Source organism: Trachemys scripta, chromosome 3, assembly GCF_013100865.1.
Source record: "Trachemys scripta elegans isolate TJP31775 chromosome 3, CAS_Tse_1.0, whole genome shotgun sequence".
NCBI lineage: Eukaryota > Metazoa > Chordata > Testudines > Emydidae > Trachemys > Trachemys scripta.
This window is the reverse complement of record NC_048300.1, coordinates 122,227,999-122,251,999: the sequence shown is the minus strand read 5'-3', so window position 1 is coordinate 122,251,999 and position 24,001 is coordinate 122,227,999. Positions and strand designations below refer to the sequence as shown.

The window sequence follows — 24,001 nt, the reverse complement described above, 5'->3', positions numbered from 1 at the left end:
TCAGGATTAAACAAAGACTGTGAATGGCTATCCAACTACAGAAACAGTTTCTCCTCCCTTGGTGTTCACACCTCAACTGCTAGCAGAGCACCTCACCCTCCCTGATTGAACTAACCTCGTTATCTCCACACTGATATATACCTGCCTCTGGAGATTTTCATTACTTGCATCTGAAGAAGTGAGGTTCTGACCCACGAAAGCTTATGCTCCCAGTACTTCTGTTAGTCTCAAAGGTGCCACAGGACCCTCTGTTGCTTTTTACAGATTCAGACTAACACAGCTACCCCTCTGATACTATTCTTTCATCAACATCCATTACTTGTATTGGATACAGAGCTCAAACCCCAAACATAGTGGGAAGCTGTGACATGGGTGGATTGTATCCACCGAAACAGGTATCTAGCAGTCTCTTTTTCTCACTCAAGTGACACTTGTATAGTATATCCCGCAAATAAAATCTCATTTAATTTAAATGAATTTGCAGCTTTCTGTGAAAGTTATATTTTAGAATGTTTAATTAATATCCTATATCTGCCCACCAGTATTCCAATTAGGAGTGTTCAAATCAGAATCTTTTTTCAAATATATTCTTTTGGATCTGAAAATTGTTTGGTCCAGAATAATATTAGTATGTTTTAAACTATTAACTGAAAGTAAATGTTAATATATCAGTTGCTAGATCTAATAGTTTTTATAAACCTTTGAGAGAGATGCGGTTAGGTGAAAATATGTAGGCTGTAATAAATTGATACTGGACTTTATTAATCATTAGAAGTATATGAAAAAATATAGACCAGTGGATACCTAGATATGATACTTATCTGATGGTTAGAGCAGCATAAGTAAATAATTGAAAAGAAATTATCTGAAATAAAATAACATATACCATTAATTGAAGGTATCTGAACTGAAGGGTAACAAGGTGGTCTGAAATATTAAGATCCCAATTCTGCAACTGATTCCAGGTCTGCAGGGCTTGGTGCCCAGGCAGTCAGCTGCAGGATTGGGACCTTAAATTGAACATGCAGAACAATATGTTCCAAAATAGTGAAGCTATTCCCCATAATGACTCCATGCTAAAAATCAATCAGGAAAGATTTGAAGAGAAGCCAGGAACCTTGCAAAAATGACAGTTAATCAGAATTTTGAAAAACTTGTAATTTAAAACAATCTAAGGTAAAATGAACCAAGTTGAGTTTTTATCTCCGCAGGCCTAAGTGCCTATCAAAGCTGCCTAGACTCTCCAGTAGTTGTATCAGTTTTGTTATATAAGAACATAAGAACAGCCATACTAGGTCAGACCAAAGGTCCATCTAGCCCAGTATCCTGTCTTCCGACAGTGGCTAATGCCAGGTGCCCCAGAGGGAATGAACAGAACAGATAATCATCAAGTGATCCATCCCCTGTCACCCATTCCGAGCTGCTGGCAAACAGAGGCTAGCGACACCTTCCCTGTCCATCCTGGCTAATAGCCATTGGTGGACCTATCCTCCATGAATTTATCTAGTTCTTTTTTAACCCTGTTAGTCTTGGCCTTCACAACATCCTCTGGCAAGGAGTTCCACAGGTTGACTGTGCATTATGTGAAAAAAATACTTCCTTTTGTTTGTTGTTAATCTGCTGCCTATTAATGTCATTTGGTGACTCCCCTAGTTTGTGTGTTATGAGAAGGAGTAAATAACACTTCCTTATTTACTTTCTCCACATTAATCATGATTTTATAGACCTCTATCATATCCCCCCTTAACAGTCTTTTCCAAGCAGAAAAGTCCCAGTCTTATTAATCTCTCTTCATTTGGCAGCTTTTCCATACCCCTAATCATTTTTGTTGCCCTTTTCTGAACCTTTTCCAATTCCAATATATCTTTTTTGAGATGGGGCAGCCACATCTGCACGCAGTATTCAAGATGTGGGCGTACCATGGATTTATATAGAGGCAATATGATATTTTCTGTCTTATTATCTATCCCTTTCTTAATGATTCCCAACATTCTATTCACTTTTTTGACTGCCGCTGCACATTGAGTGGATGTTTTCAGAGAGCTATCCACAATAACTCCAAGCTCTTTCTTGAGTGGTAACAGCTAATTTAGACCCCATCATTTCATATGTATAGTTGGGACTATGTTTTCCAATGTGCATTACTTTGCATTTATCAACATTGATAAAGTGATGTTTTCAAAAGATTCTTAAACTACAGATGAATTTTAAATGCTTCCAACTTATTTTCAAAAGGGTAATATGCAGTTTGTTAGAATACTTCATTTAAACAGTTTCATTTAAAAATATATTAATTATTTTCTGTCACACTGTCTGGAGTGGCTCACGACTGAGTGCCTTCCTCGGGGCAGAGTGTCAAAAACAGGGCAGATACAGCAAACTGGAGGTATGTTCTATCATTAGATTTTACCAAGCCGGTAACAAATGTGAGCTCCTAGATCACTGTAACAATCTTACCATGGAGTCACAGTCACTCAATTTGGACTCTCCAGTCTATCTTGTCACCTAGACAAACTGGACTTAGTGGTAAATAGTCACATACACCAAAAATCACACCACATTCAGGTTGCTTCCAGTCCCACCAGACCAGTCACTTACCCCAGTTCACTTGGTACCCTAAGTCTTGCACCAAAGACAACACCCCTAGCCAATCCTGTAATAAATTATGTAAAGGTTTAGTAACTAGGAAAGAGAAGTAGTTACATATTGGTTAAAGCAAGCAAACATAGATATACAAATGAGTTACCATCTAAATCCTAAGAGTGACAGAGTTGTAGAGACCTGTCAATTCAAATTCTCTTTCAGGGGGACCCAGGTGATAAGCCCTCGGGATCTCTGACTTCAGTGTGGTTTCTCTGGCCCTGTGAGAGTTCACACAGCAAAGAGATAAAAAATCTTCACATTAACTATTTTTATTTAACTCTTCCAGCATTCAAAGGAATGGGATGAGGCCTTCTGCACATACTTCACCATGGGTGCAATAAGGTCATTCTGTGTACTGTGACGATCCTTGATGGCCCCTCTGATTTTGATAGTTCTTCGGAATGGGTGGGGAGGGGAAACACTCTTCCCATCTGGCTTCACAAGTTTAGAGCAAACATTTTTAAAGTTATAAAGCAAAAATTTACATATTTCTTTATAGCATAGAATACAGACGTTACAAGTGAGGTTAATGCATGCAGCAACGTACAAGTATTTCATCAAGTCTAAACACTAAATAATTCTTGTAAGACTAATACCTATTTTGAACTGGTCTGGTTTCCAGCTGTGAGTTTGTCAGTTCTTAACTAATGCCTGCAGTCTTGGCAGGAGCTGACACTTGATCTGCTAGCATCACACATTTTTTCTTAAAAATAAAGAAAACTTATGCTGACAGCCCACCTTTGTATTAAAGAGCTTTCCTCATATAGCCGCTTGCTGATTTACCTTGATGCTAAAAAAAATTCTTTTGGACATTCTTGCCTTCAGAAGATAATGCAGAACTCTGGTGAAGTGGGAGACCCTTCTAAACTTTGAAATAAAACTAGCTAGAGATACTAAACTCAGTTTCAGAGAATTGTCTTTGATATTGCAAAAGTTAAAAATTAAGTGGGAGGAAGGAAATTGCAAAGGAAATGAAATCTGTTCAAAAATAACAAAATTGCTGTTTGTAGTGGGATGCATTCACCTCTCGTGAGCACCCTATGGTCGAGTGTATGCGGACCTGCACTTTCTCTCCTCTCACTAGGCTTAGGTCCTCAATTAGTCCTGTAGTCTATCAATGGTCTCAGCCCTAGTGTCAAGCCGTATTCCAGGGCTTCCCCCTGGAGGCAATGTCCTCGCCATCTCTAGGCGTTTCAGGCCTCAGCTCTCGTGCTGGGCCACTAAAGAGTTCAGTTCCCCTTCTAGGGTGCCTCAAAGTCCAGGCCACTTTCCCCAGTGGCTAATAGGAGGTGGGGGGACACAGGCTTGCCCACTAGTCCAGGTCCCAGCCCATCGAAGCCATGCCGCTGCTCTAATTCCCTGTGCCACTTCCCTGCGGCCTGCATAGAATCATAAAAGATTAGGGTTGGAAGAGACCTCAGGAGGTCATCTAGTCCAACCCCCTGCTCAAAGCAGGACCAACACCAACTAAATCATTCCAGCCAGGACTTTATCAAGTCAGGCCTTAAAAACCTCTACATGTTGAGATTCCACCACCTCCCTAGATAACCCATTCCAGTGCTTCACCACCCTCCTAGTGAAATAGTTTTTCCTAATATCCAACTTAGATCACCCGCACTTCAACTTGAGACCATTGCTCCTTGTTCTGTCATCGGCCACCACTTCAAACAGCTCCATCCTCTTTGGAACCCCCCTTCAGGTAGTTGAAGGTTGCTATCAAATCCCCCCTCACTCTTCCCTTCTGCAGACTAAATAAACCCTGTTCCCTCAGCCTCTCCTCATAAGTCAGGTGCCCCAACCCACTAATCATTTTCATTGCCCTCCGCTGGACTCTCTCCAATTTGTCCACGTCTTTTCTGTAGTGGGGGCCCAAAACTGGACATGGTACTCCAGATGTGGCCTCACCAGTGCCAAATAGAAGAGAATAATCACTTCCCTCTATCTGCTGGCAATCCTCCTACTAATGCAGCCCAATATTCCATTAGCCTTCTTGGCAACAAGGGCACATTGCTGACTCATATCCAGCTTCTCATCCAGTGTAATCCCCAGATCCTTTTCTGCAGAACTGCCACTTAGCCAGTCAGTCCCCAGTCTGTCGCAGTGCATGGAATTCTTCTGCCCTAAGTGCAGGATGCTGCACTTGTCCTTGTTGAATCTCATCAGATATGGCCAATCCTCCAATTTGTCTAGGTCACTTTGGACTTTACCCCTACCTTCCAGCATATCTACCTGTCCCCCCAGCCTAGTGTCATCTGCAAACTTGCTGAGGGTGCAATTCATCCCTTCATCCAGATCATTAATGAAGATGTTGAACAAAACCAGCCCCAGGACAGACCCCTGGGACACTCCGCTTGATGCCAGCTGCCAACTAGACATTGAGCTGTTGATCACTAACGGCTCTGCAATCACATCAACCAACTCCCTAAGCACCCTCGGATGCATTAGATCCAGCCCCATGGACTTGTGCATGTCCAGCTTTTCTAAATAGTCCTTAACCTGTTCTTTCACCACTGAGGGCTGCTCACCTCCTCCCCATACTTTGCTGCCCAGTGCAGCAGTCTGGGAGCTGACCTTGTCTGTGAAGACTGATGCAAAAAAACCATTGAGTACTTCAGCTTTTTCCACATCATCTGGCACTAGGTTGTTACCCTTCACATCCCTTGCTAATGCAACGCCAATTGTGCTTTGGCCTTTCTGATTACACCCCTGTATGCTCAAGCAATATTTTTATACTCCTCCCTGCGCCATCTTCACCCTTACTTCACGACCTTGTCCTGATGGAGTCTTAGCAACCAACCCAGAGCTCCTTCTCTCTCTCTCCAGCATCTGCCAGCACTGCCCTGTCCGAGATCCTGCAACTCCCTCAGCCAGCCACACACCATCCAACACAGTGCAGTTGCGAAAAAAGCTAATATCATTCTGGGCTATATTAACAGGAGTGTTGAATGTAAGACACAGAACATAATTGTCCTGTTCTACTCGGTACTGGTGAGGCCTCAGTTGGAGTACTGTTTCCAATTCTGGGTGCCACACTTCAGGAAAGTGGTGGATAAATTAGAGCGAGCCCAGAGGAGAGCAACAGAAGTGATAAAGGGCTTACAAACCTGACCTATGAGGAAAGGTTAAAAAAACTGGGCATGTTTATTCTTAAGAAAAGAAGACAGGGGATCTGATAAGTCTTCAGATATGTTAAGGGCTGTTATAAAGAGGACTGTGATCAATTATTCTCTATGTCCACTGAAGATAAGACAAGAAGTAATGGGCTTAATCTGCAACAAGAGCGATTTAGCTTAGATATTAGGAAAAACTTTGTAACTATAAGGGTAGTTAAGTTCTAGAATAGGCTTCCAAGAGAAGTTGTGGAATCCCCATCATTGATTGTTTTTAAGAACAGGTTGGACAAACACCTGTCAGTGATAGTCTAGGTTTACTTGATCCTGCCTCAGCACAGGGGGCTGGACTTGATGACCTCTTGAGAACCCTCCCAGCCCTACATTTCTATGATTCTATAAGAAGAAGGCTGAAATTTTACAGTAGACTATTGTTAGGCAAGAAGATTTTTTCCCCCCAAGAATTAGGCAAGCACAGACAATACTGAAGGGTGTTTATTTACAGTACTGGGAAGACTGACAAGCAGCTTTAAAGATATGGTGCTACAGTGGCCAGTTATATACATTTTTGTATTAATTTATTTGCATTTATTTGTACATAGAGAGACAGACATTGTTACAAGTTAAGAGAGAACCCTGAACAAAGATAAAAATAAGAACAGTATGTACATATAGAGGTCATTTTAATTGCATTAAACATTTATGACTACCTTGTGGGGGAAGGAGGCAGGGTGATGTTACAGGTTTGTATAACAGAGTTCCCCCCACTTGTAAAATGGGGTACAGTTCCCTGGTGTATCTTGAGATGAAGAACTGGAGCTTGCCTTTAAATTTAGGAAGAGCCTTGTGCAGTGGCTGGCTTGCTGACAGCAAGATTTTACATTTGAAGTATTGTTGCTCCTTTTCGGCCTGAGTGGCTTGTCAAAGTTTGGGACCCTGGGGATGTTCCAGGTGGAAGTAGAAATTGATGGAGTCTGGGATTTCTTTGATGCAGTCATATTTATTTACAAAGAATGTACAAAGCCCTGTGTCTCTGAATGCAGAAAGAACCAAGAACAAAAAGGAACAGTTTCTGAGCTTACAGTCCCCAAATCTCTTTAGCCAACACCAGACCCAGAAGCTCTCTCTAGCTTTTTCCAGGTCATGCTGTGCTTACAGGCTCCTCTTGGCTCTCTTGCCTCTTCCTCCGTCTCTCTCTCTCTCTCTCTCTCTCTCTCTCTCTCTCTCTGTTCTTGTCTGTCCTCAGTTTTTGTGTGTTCTCTTCCCCCTTCCCCCCACCACACCCCTACCCAAAACATTACTGAGCCAAAAGCTAGTTCACCTACACCTTTTTTCTTAAGTGGGAGCTTTTGCTTATAATTATGTTAATTGAAGGGTGAGTTCACACATGTCAATCTCAGTGGAGTTTTAACTCGGCCCATAACAAGGTTTCACTCAGCACAGAATAATATTTTGTCCAAAATGGTATTCAGCTTTGTTGTATGCTAGCAGTGAAGTTATGACCAGTAAACTATGGGTCACTTATTTCATAAGACTTGAATGATATGAAGACCTAATATTGTTGTATTTATTAACTCACATCTAAGTGACCAGTAAAGCACTTGTCTGAAATATTTTGTTAAAGTATCTTTAAGTAGACCAACAAAAAACCAGTGTGTGAACTTGTGTATATAAATGTTTTTTTTAAATATATAAATGGGTTTTTAAAATACTAAATATTCAGTAAGGATGACAGTAGTTGCAAAGGCTATGTTTTGATGAGAATGAAATTTGAGATTTGAAATATTTGGAAACTTTAGAACACTAAAAAATTAAAATAACTACAAACCATCCTCTTAAGTATTGCTACCACAAGTATTCAAAAAATGTGAGGCCCCAAAAGTCTTGATGCTGGCTTAAAAATCATGAGCTTTTAAAAATAGCACATTTTGTATTCTGTTCTTCTACTTTCAAGCTTTTCTTTGCAACCATGAGAGCTAGAAATAAGGTTTTTGTTTTTGAAGGAAAGTTGAGATTGTCATGTGATTACTTGACTCCAGGAGCTGGGGCTTTGAGAAAGCCCAAATACCTCAGGACTCACAAGAGCTGGCAGCACTGCGGCATACAACACTTGAGAAAGAGATTTATCTTTTGGCCTCTGTAGGTTGCTCTGGAAAAGAATGATCACAGTTCAAGAAAACTTTGAGGCCACTGAGATTACAAAAAAACATGCCACATGGCAACAGTTGCTTTCAGCTGCAGTGCTTAAGCGAGAATGCCCTTTTGGTATATAAGAGAAGGGGCTGCTGAGATGGTATTCTCCACGAAAAGATAACGGAGCAAATAATTAAGCAATCAACGTGCAAACACCTAGAAGATAAGATAATTAACCGCATGGATTATTCAAGAACAAATCATGTCAGACCAACCTAATAGCTTTCTTTGACAGGATAACAAGCCTTGTGGATAAGGGGGAAAAGATAGATGTGGTGTATCTTGACTTTAGTAAGGCTTTTTATACTGTCTCACATGACTTTCTCATAAACAAACTAGGGAAATATAACCTAGTTGGAGCTACTATGAGGTGGGTACATAAGTGGTTGGAAAGCAGTTCCCAAAAAGTTATCAATGGTTCATAGTCAAGCTGGATGGGCATATCAAGTGGGGTTCTGCACAGATCAGTTCTGGTTCTGTTAATATCTTCATTGATGATTTAGATAATGGGATAGGGAATACACTTAGGTTTGCGGACAATACCAAGCTGGGAGGGGTTGCAAGTGCTTTGGAGGATAGGATTAAAATTCAAAATGATCTGGACAAACTGGAGAAATGGTCTGAAATAAGTAGCATGAAAATCAATAAGGACAAATGCAAAGTACTCCACTTAGGAAAGAACAATCAGTTACACACACAAAAAATGGGAAATGACTGCGTAGGAGGGTGTACTTCAGAAAGGGATCTGGGGGTCATAGTGGATCACAGGCTAAATATGAGTCATTCCATTCTTTCAGAGAATAAAGCGTGTTCCCTATACTGTGGAGCTCTGAAAAGAGTAGGTTAATATGAGAGTATTCCCCCAGGCATGGTAGCTTCTCCTGGAAAGAGACAGAATTCTCCTACTCTCCACGTATGTTCTGGACAACAGGACTAGGAAAGCCCTCAGAGCAGCCTTTCCATCCTCCCTTCTCTCAAGACCCTAGAGTTGAGCCTATCAGACCACCCCTAACCTGTAGTAAGGGGGGCATTTTTTTAATAAATATTTAAGCCCTTAGGTAGTATCACTTTAAGCAAATAGTCTTTTATTTTCTGTGTTTTTTTCTCTGCTGCACCTTTTTTACAATAAATCTCATTTTATCCAACTTTCATTGAATTTAATTTTTTTTTTTTTTGAGGGAAATGTTGACTGTATCTGTTCTTGAGAAGTTATTTCTCTTCACTTCCAGAAGAAGGTAGTTTCCTTTTCGTATTCTACTGTTGAGTTGCAGGTTTGAGACAGGAGGGAGTTTTGTGCAGAGGATACTAACCTCGTAGAACATACAGTTGAAATAGCAAGAGCATCCAAGTGTCAGATTTTATTAGGTTTATGAGCAACAGATTGTGAGAGAGATGGCTCTCAAAAGTCTGTAATTGCAGTGATCTTAACTGACTTGAAGTAAAATAAAGCTGATGTGTCATTAGACCATAAAAATATTCTCAGAGAGATGAAGTTCTAATATAGTGCCATAATCAAAGCAATTCTGAAGACGTTCTTTTTTCTTGCATCCAAATAGAAATACTCACAAACCAGTACTTGACAGTGTTTAGGAAGTTGGAGAATGAGGGTAGTATGAATTATTTTGAAAGGCAAATATGGTATTTAGAGCAACTTAAGATGAGAGAAATGATCAACCTTCTTTCTACAAATGAAGTCTTCTGCAAAGACAAATGCAATATGTAATTAAGAATTGTATTTTAAAGATAAAATACTTTAGACTCAAACTCTTGGATTATTCTCACATCTCTAATAGGAGAGTTAGACATACCCAATGTGGAATTCTGATATGTAATTACATTGGCTTAGTTGGTCTGATTGTTTCAAGAAACTCTTCTCTCATTTCAGAGTAGCAGCCGTGTTAGTCTGTATCCGCAAAAAGAACAGGAGTACTTGTGGCACCTTAGAGACTAACAAATTTATTAGAGCATAAGCTTTTGTGGACTACAGCTCACTTCTTCGGATATGCATCCAAAGAAGTGGGCTGTAGTCCACAAGAGCTTATGCTTAATAAATTTGTTAGTCTCTAAGGTGCCACAAGTACAGGGCCGGCTCCAGGGGTTTGGCCGCCCCAAGCAGCCCCAAAAAAAAAAAAAAAAAACCAGCCGCAATCGTGATCGCGGCAGCAATTCGGCGGGAGGTCCTTCGCTCCGAGCAGGAGTGATGGACTGTCCGCCGAATTGCCACTGAACAGCTGGACTTGCCGCCCCTCTCTGAAGTGGCCGCCCCAAGCACCTGCTTGGTAAGCGGGTGCCTGGAGCCGGCCCTGCACAAGTACTCCTGTTCTCTTCTCTCATTGTCATAGGTAGATTTTTAGAGAGTCCCCCATACATCCCAAAATCCTGGTAACCATTCATCTCATGTACATGAAATTTCAGTACTAAAAAAGAGTCAGGTAATATTTTGCAGAATCAGCTCTAATCATTCCTTGCCATCACTCTTGTTGGGGAAGACAGTTTTGAACAAGAACACTTTGAGATAACTGGAAGTAGTCAAGAAAGTAAGACTCTGCCTTACATACAGAGCCTATAAATCACAAATAAAATAAAATTGTAGTTTAATATAAATAGAGCTAGATTACTCCAAGCATAACAACTCTTGAGCATGATTTCTTCCGTTTCTTTTGAAAGAAATTTATTAGCATGCAGCTAGAGAGAGCCTTGTTTCAGGAAACTGTTAGAAAATATCTCTTGTAGCTCTTCATCACAACTTACTGTACTCTACATTATTAAACTCAGTATAGTAGATAAAGTTCTTGTTAGCTGACAGAAAACAGATCATCACACCTTCCCTCTCCAGTTTTAGTACACCCACTTGCTGGGTACCCCGGTAGGTCTCGTGTCACATTAGCACATTACAGAATATTTCTGAACATCTTACAGAAGTGAATATCAATATTGTATTTAATACCCAAAAACCTATATTTATTTATGGAAGGATGCAAGCATGCCTACCTTTGTAATTTGTTGCCTTTACCATACAAATACACAAAATGTCAAAAACCCTAGGCAAAAAATGTATTAATGTAAATTTAAGGTTGAGGATATATATCTGTAACTTAAGTAAAAATGTTTACAATAATGTAGTTTAATAAAAATGTCCAGGAAGCAAAACCACAGTGAAGGTTACATTTTCAAGAAACTGAGACATCTGAAAATAAGGATGTTCAAAGATACAGTAGCCAAAACTTTCTCATCAAAGTTTCCCTCTATAGTTGTGTCAGATACAAGTTCTTGGCTTGGAGACTGTTTGTTCTACACTAGACTTGTCTTCTAGCCTGGAACAAGAATCTAAGGGCAACAAGTAGTATATTGTCTACAACATTCTACTTAATAATGTAATGTGGGCTGGTTTCTTAACACATGGATGTGGAACTGATGGATTAGAGATTTGAATTGGGTACAGCCGGGAACTGGGGTACCGCTGTGCCCTTTTAACTCTCCAGCCAGGGCTCTCTCTCTCACAAGGCTTTGCTAGTGATAAGCAGCAAACCCCTTCAGGTGCTCTTATCACTTAGCACAACAGCACGTGGAGCCCCACACCAACCTAACTTGCGTGAATGCTCCCTGAGTCACTCATGAATCACACAGAAAAGAGCACCAGCAAATCTCCCCAGCCTTGCACCCCAGAACTGTACCATCTTGCCCTGGTCAGAAGCCTGACCAGTGTAATTTTTTTACCCTGCCCCCCTATCCCTCGATGTAGAGAGGACACATACTAGCCTTTATAAACTGAGCTGATTTTTCCCAAGCACTTCAAGCAAAACGCACTGTTTTAGGTGAAGTATAACAGATTTATTAACTACAGAAAGATAAATTTTAAGTGATTGGTAACTATCTCTAACTTTTTGTGCCTAAGAAAATAAAAGGTAAGCGCACAGTCTAAATCTTAAACCGTATTACACTAGGCAGTATTTGGATCAAGAAGTTTTTCTCACCCCATTGTATGTTCCAGGTAAGTTATAGTTCTTAATACACAGGCTTCCCCTTTAAGCCTGGGACCAGTCTCCTCAGTTCAGGTCTTTGTCTTCCCAGTGTTCTTGTTGCTTCCAGCATAAGTGGGGGAGGAAAAAGGCAAAAGCATGATGCCACTGTCCCCTTCATAGCAGGAGGCAATTAGTGGACCTGCACACTTGCATCACCGCAACACCCAAGGTGGACTTCCCAACTCCAAACTGATTCATGACAGACCACTAGCAGTCTGGAGTTACCAGCTTCCACACAGCGGTTGCCACTTGCTTTTCCACCTTGAGGACAGTTTTCTTTCTGGTGTTCTTGCATCGCAGTGCTGGAGTGAGCACTGCACATAGTTCCAGGTAGGTGGATTTGTATATCCGAAAGGTCTGCAGCCACTGTTAGTCATCCCATACGTGCATCACGATGCCATCTCACCACACAGTGCTTATTTCCCGAACCCAGTACTGACAGTCCACCGTGGCCAGCTGTTCCATGAATGCCGCCAGCAATCTTGAATTATTTGTTTTCATGGCAGGCAGCAAATCAAGCACCAATTTACTCTGTTTCACAGCTCATTAAATACTACAGGACCAGCCTCATTGTGTTCAGAACGCTAATCACCAGACTGGTCAGCAGTTCAGGATCCATGCTGTCAGGCAGAGATGGGAGGGCTCACAGTTTACAAGAGCTGTTGCAAAACAGTGTGAAATGAAGTAGGAAGCCCATGGAATTATGGGATGGAAAGAACTGCATCATGGGATGGCAAGCATGTCTCCATGATGCACCGTGATCTGTTCTCAGAGCTCCCAGGGGCATAGGATGGCGAGTTGCACAGTGAGATAGCTACCCACAATGCACTGCTCTGTCAATGCAAGAGCAACGACTGGACACACTCCGCCGATGCAATGAGCTTTGTGTGGACAAATACAAACTGATGTTATTAAAGCTACTTATGATCATCGACATAAACTTAAGTCAACCTAACTCTGTAGTGTAGACATGGCCTCAGTCCTGCTCCTCTCTTGGTGAGAGAATCCAATCACACTGAGTTGTACAGAAGTTTTGTGATCTACACCTATGTCCACCTGTGTCTCAGATGAAACCACTGAAAACTTTTAATTAAAAGATACCATCTTCATACAATTTTTATCATGTCTCGTGCTCTGAGCACACAACAAAGTATCTTTAAAGCTTTTTGACTCTCTACGGCAGTAAAAGGTAAGTGTGAGAGAGACTCATGTCCACTGAGTAGCTGCCATCAGTGGTCACGTCCTCAGTCCATAGAGCCTTCTAGATAGTTTATGAATTACGTGGGAAACAAATGTCTGTACAATCCTGTCATTACAATATGGACTGCATTATGGCTGTACAAAAAATGCAGAGTTGCAGTAAATGCTGAACTACAACAGCTGTTCCTAAGAAGATCAATAAACTTACCATACAAACTCCAAAGGTGAGAATCCTATGAGATAATATCTTCAAAGAAACAGACCTACAGATAGTTAGTCTTCCCTTTTGCTTCAGTCAGAAGCATGATTTGAAAGCAGTCCTCAAAAGTTGAAAGGCTTGTTCATTAAGCTATTGCATAAAAAAATTATGAGCTAATGAACCATATCATGTTTTTTTAAAAGCTAAGGAATTGGAATCAACCCTGAAAACTTCAATATTCTTTGTAATTAAATATTATGCAGGTGTAACAGGATTTATTTTATTAACTATAAAGGATATTGTGAATATTATGGTAATGTTTTCTAATTATCAAAGATAAAATTGCAGTTTAGGAAATAGGAGTTCTACGAGAATTCTTTTATTCTATAAATGTTACAACTTTTTAACATTTATTCTTAATTTTAGAACTCCTCATCACACTAATGAAGGGATAAAGAAAGCGTGCATTTGTTCTTGCTTTTTGTAGCAATGCAGTAACTAAGTTGCTTAGCACCAACGGGACAAAACAAATTGATAACATTCTTGGTAATAAAACCTTGAGCAAACAAATATGCTTAAAGGATATGTCAAAGCTCTTGCATATACATGGTAGTCCGCACGTTATTTTGCTCTATCAGATGGAAGAGGAATGATGAACCATAGTTAAGTTTCATTAAATATAATTAGGAAACAATGCAAAGCCTTAGAAATTGTGACTGTGTATGCACAGTGTATGCATTATCTTTTGAATGCTATTTACAGGGGAGGGGGTTGTTGTTGTTTTTTACTGATTTCAGTGTGCCAAATTTGGCCTCTGTTTTCTTATTTGAATAAAATTAAATAGTATATATGTGGTGGTCGTTTCTGAGCGATTGTCCACATTTATTCCAATTCTGGTGCCCATTCATGCAAGAGCAGAATCTTTTTAAATAGTAGTGTCCATTGGAGCCATGCTGCACCCTTCATCCCTCCAGCGTTGTGTAGCAGAGGCCATAAAAGATGGAGTGGCTGCAACTGCCTTTCAGTTCCTTCTGATCGCCAATGGTTGAGAGACAGAACACCTGCAGAGTCTGCTTCTCCGCTCATTGTGTGATTGTTTTCTCTCTAGTTACTTAGTGTTCAAACTAAATTTAGTGTAGTGAGATTTATATATTCCTAAGCTTTTTGGCAAAAAGAAGAAAGGGAAAAGTCTTCAAATTTGGGAAGTGTCCTGGCACTCGATTGCCTGGACAAGGACAAGTCAAAATCTCTAGGATTCAAATCCTATCCCTTCTGCAAGGCAGTTATTCCCATTCATGATGGACTCTCAAAGTGTCTGTTCTGCCTCAAAGAAGCACATATACCATGCAACATCTCTATATGCTGCCCCTTTTCAAAAAGGACCCCATAAGCAAGGGAATCTCTCCTGAAGCTTTTCCTCTTAGTGGGGTCCATGAGGGCATCAATGTTTCATGAGTGGGAGTAGAACACCAAACTAGACTGGACCACTTCTGGTAAGCTAAGTCCCTTCTGTGAGCTCCAGGGCTCATTCGGCATCAAGATTTCCACTCCTCAACTGCTGTCAGCCAGAGCTTCTTTGTCCTCCTTCACTCAATCTTCCTTGAGGAAGGAAGGAAGGAAGGAGCATCACTCCCACAGTGACCATAGACTGATCTTCCTCTCCATCACAGAGTAGATCTAAGTTAGGAGCAGTTCAAGGCCCAGGTCCCACTGACGCCTCGGAACAGAAGGGTCTCTCGGTGATGTTGCCACCTCTTGAAAAAAATCAATATCCTTCCCACTGATACCAACACGCTGGAATCCAAGCACTCAGTACCAAAGTTTTCAGCACCAACATGCCCCATCATTTCCTGACTTCCACTCACTGTATGGGAGCAGAGTGATGATGGCTGTTGCTTGGATGCAAATGAGCCACAGAACTTTTCTGCTGCCAAGTACATCTCTATTGGAGAGAGGCAGCAGCAGGATGACCGCACTGCACGTTAAGCGGGGCGGGGGTGGGGGGGCATTGGCCAGCTGCAGGGGGAAGGGATATAGCGCTTTATGGGCTGGGGTGAAAGAGAGGGTCAGGAGCTGCTGCAAAAGTAGAGTGGATTGGCCTCATGATGCTGTGACTCGTCCCCCAAGGATCAAAAGGGCTGAGGAATTGATAAAGGGCAAGCCCATCAGGAGAAGCCCCTTTTCCCTGGACCAGTTGGAGCAGCACCCACCCTTCCTCTTATTGGAGGTGGCAAAATACCAGGTTTGATCATCGTGGGCATTATGCTAGCCACTCCTTTCTAGGGAGGCTGGGAAGGAAATTTTCCCTCACCACGAGATTGGCCTAAGTGGAGTGGATTTTTTTTCCACCTTCAGGAGAGTGGGTTCAGGGGAGGTTTTGTTATCGTGAGTAAGGAAGGGAGTTAGGCTATGATGTCACAACTTATGTAAGTGTGGGGCAGATGTCCAGTGCAGGTGTTCCATAGGGAAGGGACGGAGTGACCAGATAAATGGCTTGGTAAAGGAGTTAAAAGGCAGGTGTTTGTTAAAGGAATGGAATGGGGCGGGGGAGGGGAGTTGGGACTCCTGTGACTGGTATGGCAGGGGGCCAATTCCCTTCCTTATAGCCTCCCTTAACCCTCCTTTGAGCAGGGAGGGATGGTAAGGTCCCAGTAATGGGCTGGCTGGGGGACTAGGATGGAAAAATGGGTGGCGACTGGCAGAAGCCCCTGGATAGATAATTGAAATGATCATGGAGCTACCTGCACTGCATACTTTTATCTGTAAGGTAGTCCCGATATCTAATAATAGAGTTGCAGCCTAATTAAACCATATCCAGTGTCTCCTCCTTTCAGGATAGCCAGACAATAGTGTAACTGCATATGAGAATCTGGCTTTTTTATTTATTTATTTATTTATATTTAAATTTAAATTAATGGAGATATCCTATCTCCTAGAACTGGAAGGGACCTTGAAAGGTCATCGAGTCCAGCCCCCTGCCTTCACTAGCAGGACCAAGTACTGATTTTTGCCCCAGATCCCCAAGTGGCCCCCTCAAGGATTGAACTCACAACCCTGGGTTTAGCAGGCCAATGCTCAAACCACTGAGCTATCCCTCCCCCTTCGTCTTTTGTTAAGAAGCTAGCTAAGTCTCTTGGCTAAGTCTCTAATAACCTCTTCTTATCCAGAATTCCATCCTCATCCTCCATGACCTGTCAGCTGCCTTCAACACAGTTGACCACACTTTTCTTGAAATCTTGTCCACCCTTGGCTTCAAGCCTTCTAATTCTACTTCTCTAAGTGCTTTATCACCATAGCGTATCCCCTCCAACATTCTGTGGGGGTTCCACAGGGCTCTACCCTTAATGCCTTTCTCTTCTCCATCTACATTTTATCTGTTTGTTCTCATCTGGAAACACAAATTCAACTGCCATCTCCATGCTGATGGCTCACAGATCTAACTCTCTGCTCCAGATCTGTCGTCTCCTGTTCAGGCTAAGATCTCTGTCTCTCTAACATCTTCTTGGGGCTGTCTAGATGTCAGCTCAAGATCAACATGATTAAACAAAACTGTTAATCTACTTACTCCTCTCAAGTCTTCTCTGCTAGCTCCTTTCTCAATAACACCACTGTTATTGCCTATCACTGAAACTTGTAATCTACATGTTATCTTCAACTCTGACCTCTCTCAAGATCCTGATGTCCAGGCTGCGTCTAAATCCTGTAGATTTTTTTCTAATAATAATCTAAATAAGACATTTCAAAAAATATTATTTCTAATGTGATGGTACCACTTTAAAGTATAGTGCTAAGAACAAATCAATGAGTTTTATATCCAATGCTTCATTAAAATTACAACCTAGTTGCCTTGAATGATTTTACTTAATTTTTCATACAATCTTGGGTTTCTTCAGTACTTTGCATTTTTAATATCTATAGGTTTATTAGTACTGTGCTCCATTTCTTGGAGTTCAGAAAACAAAATCATTTTTGTTTGCAGAGTAAACATTGCATATTATCACTGCAGCATAGTTACACTGAAGATAAGATTATTATTGAACTTGTCATCTTTGAATGAATTAGAGTCCTGCCAGTTGCTAAGCTTTCTTCTGTTGTTAAGAGGCAGAAGAAGATAATTGATTATAGATCCTTGAAATGATCATCTACATTTACTTGTAATGTTGGATTTATGGTAGGAAAAGCAGGTGAATGGTCTCTTGATTCTGCTGTATGCTTAGTAAATGGAAGATGAGTGAATGTAACCACTAGACAGGTGGCTCTGGTAACTATAGTACATAGATATCTCTCAGGTTCTCAAACTTACTGATAGCTTTGCCACACAACACTGTATTTCCTATTCAGTATTCTGTTGACCCACATGTTTTTTGGTGTCACTGTATTTTAAAAGTAATTTTATAGATAAGTAATTTTTCCCACTTCATTTGCATACTTCCTCTTTTTCACTGGGTATTTTAAAATAGAATGCTGCTCTGTACTGTACAGAGACTATCTGTAAATAGTCTGTCAATCTCAGGATATATATATATATATAGTGAGAATCTACCTATTCTCCTAATCATTTTTTCTTCCTCTCCATATTTCTGTGTTTCTCAGGACAAAGGAGGATGAAAGGAAGGGCAGAGAGCCCCTTAACAAGGAATTCTAAAAAGAAAAGTATTTTTCTGATTTATTCTTCACGGATATTGCAGGCTCCCAAGTGCAAATGAGAGAATAGTAACTAGATCACTGAATTTTCCTCTGTTGTCCACTCCCTAAACTGGATGAAATAAGCATCTCCTTTTTTTGTAAGGGATTGTTAAAATATTAAAAAGGGTTACTGAAGCTCAGATACAGGCCAGAGGGAAGGGCTGGTCTTGTGATTGAGTTACTGAACTCAGGAAATATGAGACCATATTTACTCATCTTGCAAAGCCGGCTGTCTCCAGCACATCAGACTGCAGCATTAGGCTCAAACCTTTGACCTCTCCTTTCAGTCCAGCCATTGGCAAGTACTGTACCACAACATTCAGGCTCCTTTTTTTCCTCCACCTTTCCTTTCTTTCCCACAGTTTACTGTCTTAATCTTCGATTGTCTAGCCCAGACTAAAATTCTTGACATTTTCTTTTGACCTGGCCTCTGTCCCATGATCTTTGAGCAAGGTCCTAGTGATGTTGGTAGTTCTCTTTTGCCAGAAGATTCATATAGACCTCTATCTTGACTACTTTCTCATCAGTGCACAGTCTGCTGGTGAATTCTTCAGAAATTTCTTTGAAATGTTGTCACTGCTCAACACCTAAAACATATGGCTATAAACTTACACTCCAGATAAGCAAAAACCTCATTCTTTCAAGTGTAGTTAATGGCCCTTTATGCTTTCCTGACACAAGTCCTGTCTGGGTACTCTGTCCCATCCAGGTGCATCTTGTGCTTCACCTAAGTGAGGGTGGATACTGAGCCTTTCAGAGAGTTTAATTCCAGCTGGCACAGGGTGAGCTGGACTTTTAAGAGGGTTGAGGGCTCAGATCACCCTGTACTAGTTTTAGCTAGCTTCCCTAGGTGAGGGCAGTGAGTGAGGTAATCTAACAAGGAGTCAGTTGACTAGGAACTGACCTTGCTAGGCGATAAGAAATGCTGAAGCAATATAAAATCTGTGTAGACAAGTCTAAAATGGATAGGTGATGTACAGAAATAAGCTAAGATGATCTACGGGTATAACTGCATCCACCCACAAGATCACTTTAACTGTATTGGTTCTAAACTGATATAGTTGAAGTGGTACAAGAACCGTGCCGCCCAGCCCCTCCTATTATGTCAACATTCCCCACTCCTTAGAGTTCTTGAGCAAAAACAGGGAAGTAGAGGCCTATATTTTTAAAAAAAATTTAAAGCATCATTTGAGCTTGTTTTTGTATAGCACAAAGAATCAAAGAAAACAAATGCATTTTTATTCTTTATAGTTCACTTTAAAATATTAGGGGTGAAGGCCTCAGATCTGCTTCATGTCATATACACTGGATAAAAGAGCCAGAGCAGCATAAAGGGGGTCTTTAAGGCCTGTATATGGTTGGAGATTATTCCCCTTGCACATGCACTGCAGAACACACATGTACGGCTGCCCTCCGAGGACCCTCTCTCAAGTTGCATCGGAGCTGGGGACAGGAGGAGTATGTGAGGGACAGGGCCATAGCTCATGGTGCTGTGGAGATTCTAACCAGTGTTGTGGCCCAGTGGGCAGCCATACCTGGGGCTTCCCAGGATGTTTAACTTGAATCGGGGTCTTTCCAGCGCTCAGCTGTGAATTTCTTTGCTTTTGTAGATTTGTCTTAGGCCATTAACCCAATTTTAATGTTCTATAAATGTCCAAAGCAGATAGAGGGGGGAAAATATATAAAGCATTTAGTTGTAATTTCTGATTTGTATCCAGAGTAAAATCATATCTAAATAACTATTCTGCTGTATACATGGTTTATGGTGAAGACTCTTGCCTAAAGTGGCACCTCAAAGTCATGAACGTGTATAGTGTATTACTATGAAATGTAAAGTCAGGTGTTTGCAAAGAAGTTCACTCTTAGTGAGCACACGGGATATTTGTTTAAAAGTTGAGAAAAGCAAAATACAATCTTTTATCAGAAGCTGCAAATTTGCTGGTTGGCTAACTGAAGCAAGGTTCTACATTCAGCTTGATGATAATTCTCAATTTGTATGTAACACAATAACTTTTGAACACTGCATCCAATCCATTCTAACATTCAGGGATTGTTATAGGTGCCATTAGGCAGAACCATATTGATGAAAATTGAAAACCCAGAAGAGGGAATGGGGGGGCCTCTTGCATCAGATTAACAGACTCAGCACCTGCAACCGCTTCTCTGATTGTCTATTGATCAAAGAACTGGTTCATGGCAGCCATCAACACCTACCAGTATAACAATACCACCCACCATCTCAGTTTAAAATGTTAATACCCTGGATGACCTATCTCCCAGGCAGAATTAAAAGAAATACTAATGGGGAGGGGGCACACAGAGCCCCTGGCTTGGAGCTGGGAGTTGCAGGGAGTCCCTGAAATAGAGGAGGATGGGAGGGTGGCACATGGGGAGCCTGTAGAGAGAGAATGGAGAGATGTATGAAGCCCCTAGTGTGTGCAATGAGCTGTGCCTACAAAAGGTATGAAATGTGCATGTTTTTCCGTCAGGACACTTTCACATCATCAATTTTACTCCTATGCAAATCTACCTGGAGCTTTCTTGTCCATGCCTGATTTCTTTACAGATGACTAGAAGAGGCCCCTTTCAATGGGCTCTTGGCAAATGTCTGTTTTTATGGAGTTTGCTAGCTGGGAGAGACTTTACCTATTCTGTTCAAATGTGGAATGTGTACTATCACAACTTTTCCAAGCCCAGCTTCCACAGCTATCTTCTCAGTTTCTGGTGGCAGCCAAGATAAGGGCTTGTCTAGATGGAGAGTTAGTGCACAGCAAGCTGGGATCTAAATCTACAGCACTTTAGCATGCTGTGCACTAAGTGGCCATGTGGACCCTGCAACTGTGAACCAAAAGTTCCCTACTCCCAGAGCAGGTCAAGGCACACTAGGGAATTTTTATTATACAGCTGCAGAGTCCATGCAGCTGGCTAGTGTGCGGCATGCTAAGTAGGCAGTGGATTTACACCCCAGCATGCTGCGTACTAACACTCTATCTAGACAAGCCCTTAAATTCTGCCCCTCTGAAACCTCCTCAGATGGCCTTCCACCCATTTGCACTTAAAACATTGGATTACACAGCACTCAGCTTACATGAGCAATGAAGCATGTGACCCACTAGTAGTTAATGTTTAGTTTTAAATTTTATAAATGTAATCACAAACTAGCACATTCTCATCAAAGAGAGAACAAGATTTTCTCTTTAAAACAGTGTTCAGTAACATTAAATGCAACTTAGTTTGTTTATACGTGAATCATAATGTTAATCAAAGTGTTCCCGTGATGTCAGATGAATTCTAAATGCTCCAGGTTTTTGCCTGGATATATAGATTGAAGTAGTCTGTAGAAGAATATCTTACTTTGATCAAATATTTGTGCTGTGGAACCTTCTGCATTCTGATGTGTGAGTGAACAATAAATATTAAATTTTGAGTCATGGCATTTAGATGTGTGTAGAAAACAATCTCATATTCCTTCATCAGTAGAGTATCTGGATCCTAATAAATATTAATAAGTTAATTTAAAAAGACAGATACTAAAAATGTAGTTACAGAAAAAAAATTAGAAAAATAATTTCAGGGTTCAGTTTTCAACTGTAGGCTCCTTGTCAAGGCATCCTACTCCAGCACTGAATGGTCATTTCAGTGGTTCTGTGTGTCCATGTTAGTTTTAGATACCAAGTGTCAATTGTTGTGGCATTTAAATACGGAGGGGCTCCATTTGAAAATTGGGTCCTGAATATTTGTGACTGTCTTCATTAGGTTCTGAATAAGAAAGACATATCAAATCTTACACCATACATTTATGCAAAGAGTTTGACATGTGTACCTGTATTTCTATAGAATGTTGTATGTATAGAATACAATATCCTAGATTAATTGAACCAACAATGTGCAGAGCCCAGGAGCCTTCCCTTTTTTTAAACAAAAAGACACCACACAAAACTCTGAAAAGTATTCTGATGCTATGAAACACTGGCTCAATAGGACCTCAACCGGTTTAGGATCTCAAGGTGTAATTGTAATACAAATAATAGTTCTCAGTTTGTCTATACTACAGTACAGTGGGTTTATCCATTTGTATAACACATATTTACAGCAGAATGTTTCACAGGAACAAAGCACACAATCCTTGTGATGGGATTATTGTGAGTTTGTACCTACAGTTTTCTTTCATGATTTCAAATAGGCCTTCTTAAATTACTTTCTCATTCATATTATTCCGATTTTTCTCGTTCAGATTATCCCTGTTTTAGCCAGGGAACTGTTCAGTCACTTTTTATTACAATGGATACTATAAAAATGCTTTGCAATCTTATTTTTTATCGGGCTTTCAAATTTGTTTTGGCAATGTGACCATATTTGAGATTTAAACATTATATTAATACAATTTATTGTCCACATGCAGTATTCTGTTTTCAATCTTAAAATGCTACCAATGTATTAAATTACATGTTTGTGGAAAATTTTGGTTTGAAGAAATCACTGTTAAATACCGCAGTGAATCTAATTATTTCTACATTGTGTGTTATGGTATTCTCTAGATTTAGATTTTAATGTTTTATTAGTATTAAAAGTCTAATCACAGTCACAAAATAAATAATAAAACAATTACAGTTTGGCCCATCTCACTCTGAACCTCTGACCTCTCAGCTTTAGCCTCTGACCATCATAATTTTGGATGGAAATTCCTAGGTCTGTTCTTCAGGCTATCCTGCCTTCTCTTATCTCTGCACCTAAAGTATTTACATACCTTTTATAATCTCCATCCATCTGCTGATCTGGGCCTTTTGTTTCCAGTCTGTGGATAGGATCATTCAATAGTTATTGATCACAAATATCTAATAATGTGGGGCATCCCTTTCAAAAGAGAAACACAATACTCTCCCCTCCTCACTGGCCAGGAATTCTCCCCATTGTTCTCCTCTGAGTATAGTCTGGTTGATCTTTCAATTTTGGGTCTGTCTGTGCTCTGCATGAACTTGTGCTGTGAGCTCACTTCCATCTCTGTTTCAGGGATTTCTCCTTCAGCGGTGGAAATCTTTTTCTCTGTACGGTCTTCTTTTCTTCCCTCAGTCTATTAGAAGTCTTTCTTATGATGCCATTCCTCTCCTAAGATTACTGTGGTGAGAAGCTTCTCCCTGCTTTTTATTTGGTTTGTAAAATGCTCATTGCTTGAGCATCTTTCAGTTCTAAAACATGGACCCTGGTTTCTTGCAGCCATGGCATCAGTATGTTGTTGGCATTTCAAGTGGTTATTTTGGTCCTGCAGTCCTGGGAACTGCTGCTCTTCCAGCCCATGCTACTGTAATGCAACAACCGGCTTGTAGTAGCATATATCATCTGGCAGAAAGGAATATGCATTTCCTGTCCTCCCCATTCCTTTGAACCTGGGCTGAACCTCACTTTGCATAAAGTGGTCTCTCTCTAGGCAAGGAGAACTCCATGGAGGACTTTTGAGAAGTGAACCAACAGCAGAAGTCTCCAGCAGTTAGTTACTGGTCTCCCAACTTCTGCTAGGATCTTTAATCCTAAAGTTTGTAGGTTGGATGCATTTGCTTGGGCTTGGAGCAGAGCACTGTTGTCCCCCCCCACCCCCTTTTTGCTGATTCCCAGAGTTTAGAGGAAAATCAGGCAGCATGAAAGCAATCATGGTGGCTTCCTCATGACTCCCTTTCCTCTGGTTCTCTGAACAATAATGCATCACCACTTACTACTCCTTAAAAACTGCCCTTCAGGTTTTACTTCTATCCCAAGGCCTAGTTAAGCTTCTCAATCCTTGAACATCTGGCCTGTTGGTTTGCATGTTGAGACCATATTTAATTGTAGGTTTCCCACAGAAAGTGTCCTTCTTGATGAAGCCATAACACTGTGCAAAGATTGTTGCTGGGTGGTATGGAGACAAGACAATTTGAAAGAAACAGGGTTACTGCTCAGTAACCTTCCCATGTCAA

General features: G+C 40.8%; 1 protein-coding gene across 1 annotated transcript in view; it reads left to right on the top strand.

The window, feature by feature from the left end:
- Positions 1-24,001, top strand: part of FIG4 (FIG4 phosphoinositide 5-phosphatase) — a 164,447-nt gene that overhangs the window by 126,846 nt on the left and 13,600 nt on the right. The window lies entirely within an intron of this gene.